The following is a 6,141-nucleotide window of genomic DNA, read 5'->3' on the forward strand; positions in this document are numbered from 1 at the left end:
TTGCTTCGCGGATCGTGGCGGCGGCGTGAGTTTGTTGGGTTGCAGTGTCGGCAGACCTCGGGGTGGGAATAGTATCGTCAGATACTGTTGTATGATAGGCCTGAGCTTTTTGCCTCCTTCATACGCGTACAGGACTTCCCGTAATGCTGTCCCCGTAATGACCCCCCAATCGACCATACGCCCTTCAAAGGTATCAATGATGATACATGCCTTCTACTTGGGCATCCCATATGCGTTTACATGTACGCATTCGACCTCCAACAGGACCTTGGCTATCCTTATGATATTAGATTATATATTCTAAAAACAATACACATAAACTTGTTATCACAATGGTTAAGGATTTGACATGCGTATAACAAGGTTGTGGGTTCAATTCCTTTCCAGACAAAATGTGAGTGTCATCATGACACTATCCCCCTTCTTCAACGACACGTCTCACGGATCGTAAGATTCGTAGTAGGACGTGGTTTATGAGGATATTTGCGATGAAATGTGGTGACCATGTCCGCAGCATTGGAAAGATTTGCAGCAAGTTCCCAACTTCGATTGTTGGGGGTATAGCCTAGCCAATCAACCAAGTAATACAACTTGTTGCGCACGATTTTAGAATCGAGAATGGCGGCAACGTTGTCGCGTTGTTACGCACGTGCGTGGAGAAGGGCGGAACCACGGGGGTCTTGGACTAAGGAGAAGGGGAGAAGGAATAGGACTTCGGAATGGAGCTTAGCACAAGAAGAGAAAGAATGAACAAGAGGAAGATGGAGGCCAAATGCTCAACAAGATATATTAGAACCGAAAACCGATTACAAAATGGCGGCCGCGTAGGCCGCACCAAACGACTATGATAAACCCGAAACCCTAATCCGACGAAGAAGAAAAGAAACCCTAAACCTAACGCTCGTCCTATGTGGTATACCTTTCGCACTCAAAATAGGCAAACCCCACAATGGTGCTCTTCCTCTCCCTTTATAGCACAAGGAGGGAAGACTGTTACATAAAGGTGCTACAAAATATCCCCTTTCAATCAATGGGGATATTTCCCTTGATTTTAGGGGAGGTGGGAAGGATGGGTCTTAACTCCCACCTCTACACGAACTACTATGTACCTATCTCTCTCTCTCACGTGGATGTGCGCGCAAAAGCACATCACCTTTACACTTTACAAATCCTAAGGTGCATTTCTAGCACCACACTTATCACTATCGACAAATAGAAATACAACATCTTGATGTGCAACGTTGCACATCGCGGGTTTGCTTACTTCGCTCGGTTTTCCGCCTATGGACGAAAATCTTCACGACATCCGCCCCCACCTAACCGCACATCCACCGGTATGTGCCAAAAGGGGAACAAAACGCGAGATTTTCGGCCAAGGCGGCCAACCGAGCCCTTGACAACCTCGTGGGCTTGCCCGGCTTAGTCTTCCACTTCGAGCAAGTCCACCCCGTCCACACGAACCACCGTCGCCTTCCGGCCCACCATCTCCGCCGAATGGTCTCGAACCGTCGGCTCCATCCGATCCGCCACACTTGACGACGTTCGCCGAGTCGTTGCCTCCACCCGATCCGCCACGTCCACCGTGTTTCCTCGAACCACCGTCTACATCCGGACCGCCGTTTCCGATGCCCGCGCTTTCTTCCCCGATCGGTCCTCCCGAACGCCGTTGCCGACCCTTTGTCCGCCTCGCATATTCTCCGGATCCGCCTTTTTCGTGCCGCGCACCTCGTCGTGCCGACTCTTCTCGCTCCGCGCTTGCCTTCCGTAGGCTTTCCCCGTACGTCGGTGTCGTCCTCCGAATGCGTGCTCGTGCTTCGGTCCTTCGATGACCCCATCACGCATTTTTTGCCTTCCCTTTGCTTGCCGTGCTCTCTCGCCGTAGAGCATACCATCGTTCCCGTGCTCGTTGCTTGGCCCTCATGCGGCCGCATTGCACGTTTCGCATTCCGCTCCTCTTCGCGTACCCTTTCGGAAAGGTACCTTTCTTCCCCGACCTCCGTTTCGCTCGGAGGAACACCCTCTTGGCCCTCTTGGCCCGCTCGACCGCACACATCCTTCGTGATGTCGTGTTCGTTCTTTTGGGCGCATACATCTTCGTTCTCCGCGACCTCCCGTATGCCTCTCTCGGTGCCTTCATCCGTTGTGGCCTTCGTCCCCTCGCCGCCACCGTCCGCCACTCTTGGTCTCACGTCGGCACTCGCGCCGACCGCCGGAGTCTCTATAGCCGGTGTGGAGGATCCCTCTCGGGCCTTATCTTCGTGGCCGCCGGTCTTAGCCTCTCCGTAGGCCACCTCTTCCCACCAATCTTCCCTAGCATCGTGCCAGGTCTTGTCGTCGCCGCCTTCCTCCTCGTATTCGCCTCTCGAAGGCGTGATCCGACCGTCATCTTCGGTCGCTCGATGTGGCTCCTTCGTAGGCATGCTTGTGTCTTGGCCCTCCATCGGCCGTATTGCATGCATCTCGTCTCGCTCTTCCGCCGTAGACCCGACCTCCGTGTCGGTCTTCTCCTCCTTTGTCGCCGTAGCCCGTTCCGACACGGGCTCGCCGTCTTGGACCCACCCGTCCACCATCTCGTACCGGATATCCGTTCCGGTAACCTCGTACGCTCCGGCCTCCGACTCCTCGCCGCCACCCGCCGTTTCTCCGGTCTTATGTTGATCCGCAACCGCCGTAGTCTCTAGAGTGGGTATGGAGGGTCTCGTTTGTTTCCGTTTTTCCCCCGAACCATGGTCGTCGTGCCCGGTTAGCCTCCATCTCGCGCTTACCGGCTCCCATCGTAACCGTAACCGGCCAATCGGTCTCGCCGGCTTCCTTCGGTTTGGGCCCGGTTCGCCGGCCCTTACTCTCTTCTTCTTCCGTGCCGTATTCCGGTCGGGTCGGTTCCCGACTCTCTCCTCGTTTCCGCTCCGGTCCTCTCCGTCGGACCCACCGTATACACCCATTCCGGGCCCCGCATACTCGTCTTCGTATGCGCTCTCTCCGGGCCTCACCTCCTCACGGTCACCGCCCATCTCTCCGGTCTCACGTTGGCATTCGAGCACAACCGCCGAAGTCTCCGGCCCCGGTGTCAAGGGGTCTAGCCTCCGTCCGCTCCAATCTTCCTTCTCGTTTCCGTTGCCCGCCTTGCCGCCGTCATCTCCCGTCGCACTAAGCCTCATGCCGGCACTCGGGCCGGCCATTGGAGCCTCTAGGATTGGTGTGGGTAAGGACCCGGCACCGCCGCTTGTTGTCTCCGTAGCCGCTTTCGTTCGGATGTCGTTGTCCGCGGCTCCCCCATCTCCGATTCCGTAAGCCTCTAGTATGCTTGCCACCACCTCTTCTTCGCCGTTCTCCGCGTCATTTTGTTTGCCCGCCTTGCTGCCGCCACCGCCCGTCGTTCTAGGTCTCGTGCCGGCACTCGGGCCGACCGCCGAAGCCTCTAGGGCCGGTGTGTGGAAGGTCGCGGCACCACCGCTCGCCTCCTCTCCGCTCGATGTTTTGGGCCGCCGTGCCCCGAATCTTCCGCCCACTTTCGAAGTGGCGCTCTCCGCTTTGTAGTCACCGGCCTCATCCTTGGCCGTCCATTCGCCGCAAGACGAGAGGGTTTCTCGCTCCGCACCCTCTCCCATGTCGTCGTCGTTTCGGTTGCCCGCCTTGCCGCCGCCACCGTCCGTCACTCTAGGCCTCTCGCCGGCTCTCGGGCCAGGTGCCGGAGTCTCTAGGACCGGTGTGTGGAAGGTCGCGACACCACCACTCCTCTCGTCCGTAGCCACCTCCATTCGGACATCGTCGTCCGTGGCTACCCCGTCTTCGGTTTCGCAAGCATCGAGTATGCTTGCCGCCGCCTCTTCTTCGTCGGTCTCGTCCTCATCTCGGTTGTCCGCCTTGCCGCCGCCACCGCCCGTAGCTCTAGGTCTCGTGCCGGCACTCGGGCCGACCGCCGAAGCCTCTAGGGCCGGTGTGTGGAAGGTCGCGACACCGACGCTCGTCTCCTCCCGACTCGATGTTTCGGGCCACCGTGTCCCGAAACCGTAGTTACCGGCCTCCATGGCCGTCGCTTCACCGCAAGGCAAGAGGGTCGCTTGCTCCGCACCCTCTCCCTTGTCACCGTCGTACGCTCTTCCGGCCTCGATTTTCGCAGTCACGATCTCGCACGCCTCCCATACCAACGCCTCGAAGTCGTACTCCTCCGGTTGGTCGTGCATCGAGCTCTCTTCCGGCGGTGGTGTGTAGCCGCCCACCGCGCTCTCTTCTCAGCCGCTCGCGGGTCGTGTTGTGGCCGACCACCTCTTATCATGTTGTCGGCACACCCGTTCTACTTCGGGCCACTCCTCGGTGAGACCATGCGCCCCATAATCGTCTTGAAGCTCGAACATGATGTCCATCCTCTCCTCATGATGGACCGTCTTCAAAAATAGGAGGACTTTGTCCGCCCCCACCGATCTCCGTTCCCACTCCGAGAGTTGAGAGAAACGACGCTCGAACTCTCGGAATGCCTCCATTGCGCCCCGATGGTGCCTCGCCGACGCCACCCACCGATCGAACTCTCGCCGACCTCTTACCTCCGATTCCGCGCACCCGTATGCCTCCATTAGAGCCCCTTCAAAGGACTCCCACGATTCGTGAGCTTCTTGGAGCTCCTTGACCTCCTCGTACTTTGATGCGGCCGCCGCTCGACGAAAGAACTCTAGCCTCGTCGCTTCGTCCACGCCCATCCCCCTCATTTCCGCATCGTAGGCTCTCAAAAATTTTGGGACCTCCTTCCCATCGAACCGGCCAACTAGACGGACCACCCTTTCGACCGCTTGTTGAGCCGCCTCTCGCCTCGCCCTCTTCCGTCCGGCGTCCATCAAGATCTTTGTCATCATCTCCTCGAAGTCGAAGCCTTCTTCCATCTCTTTCTCCCTTGCCGCCCTTCACGTCGGGTTCACCAAAGATGTCGCGTTGTTACACGCGTGCGTGGAGAAGGGCGGAACCACGGGGGTCTTGGACTAAGGAGAAGGGGAGAAGGAATAGGACTTCGGAATGGAGCTTAGCACAAGAAGAGAAAGAATGAACAAGAGGAAGATGGAGGCCAAATGCTCAACAAGATATATTAGAACCGAAAACCGATTACAAAATGGCGGCCGCGTAGGCCGCACCAAACGACTATGATAAACCCGAAACCCTAATCCGACGAAGAAGAAAAGAAACCCTAAACCTAACGCTCGTCCTATGTGGTATACCTTTCGCACTCAAAATAGGCAACCCCCACAATGGTGCTCTTCCTCTCCCTTTATAGCACAAGGAGGGAAGACCGTTACATAAAGGTGCTACAAAATATCCCCTTTCAATCAATGGGGATATTTCCCTTGATTTTAGGGGAGGTGGGAAGGATGGGTCTTAACTCCCACCTCTACACGAACTACTATGTACCTACCTCTCTCTCACGTGGATGTGCGCGCAAAAGCACATCACCTTTACACTTTACAAATCCTAAGGTGCATTTCTAGCACCACACTTATCACTATCGACAAATAGAAATACAACATCTTGATGTGCAACGTTGCACATCGCGGGTTTGCTTACTTCGCTCGGTTTTCCGCCTATGGACGAAAATCTTCACGACAACGTCAAAGTCGGGTCCTTCCAAGAACTCAACTGGTGGTGGAGGAGTTGTAATACGGCCCGGAATTGAACTGCTGGTGTAAGGTTCTAAAAGGGATACATGGAAAGACCGGATGGAGGCGTATGTGCGGAGGGAGGCCAAGACGATATGCAACATCACTTATCTTACCAGTGATCATGTACGGGCCAAAACATTGGTAATCCAATTTACCACAAGGCCGAGTAGTCTTGATGTTGTGTTGGAGAAGCCATACATGATCCCCAACACAGAATTTTTTGGAGGAATCTAGGCAATGACGATCCGCAAGCCTCTTGTCTGTAACTTGTGCATCATGTAAATTGTGAAGAATAGCAGCGTGAATTTCTTGGAGGCGACTAAGACGATCCGCAATAGCAGGGTTGGTAGGCACTTGTGGATGCGCATTCATTGTCCACCGAGGATGGTGGCCCGTATTTGCGAAAAATGGGGAATAACCCATAGAAGAATGGACCGAGTTATTGTAAGCGAATTCAGCCAAGTGCAGAAAATCAACCCAATCATCTTGTTGGTAGTTG

At 55.6% G+C, this 6,141-nt stretch overlaps 1 long non-coding RNA gene across 1 annotated transcript; it reads right to left on the reverse strand.

The window, feature by feature from the left end:
- Window positions 1-764: 764 nt before the first annotated feature.
- LOC147850668 (uncharacterized) lies at window positions 765-5,391 on the reverse strand. The gene is made up of 2 exons (XR_015531648.1): window positions 5,185-5,391; window positions 765-888 (listed from the first exon to the last, which is right to left on the reverse strand). It is a non-coding gene; the product is annotated as an uncharacterized LOC147850668 (long non-coding RNA).
- Between the last annotated feature and the right edge of the window lie 750 nt (window positions 5,392-6,141).

This window comes from Azolla caroliniana, unplaced genomic scaffold (genome assembly GCF_043228905.1).
Source record: "Azolla caroliniana isolate FFs.n. ecotype wild unplaced genomic scaffold, voAzoCaro1.0.p SCAF_21, whole genome shotgun sequence".
Taxonomy (NCBI): domain Eukaryota; kingdom Viridiplantae; phylum Streptophyta; class Polypodiopsida; order Salviniales; family Salviniaceae; genus Azolla; species Azolla caroliniana.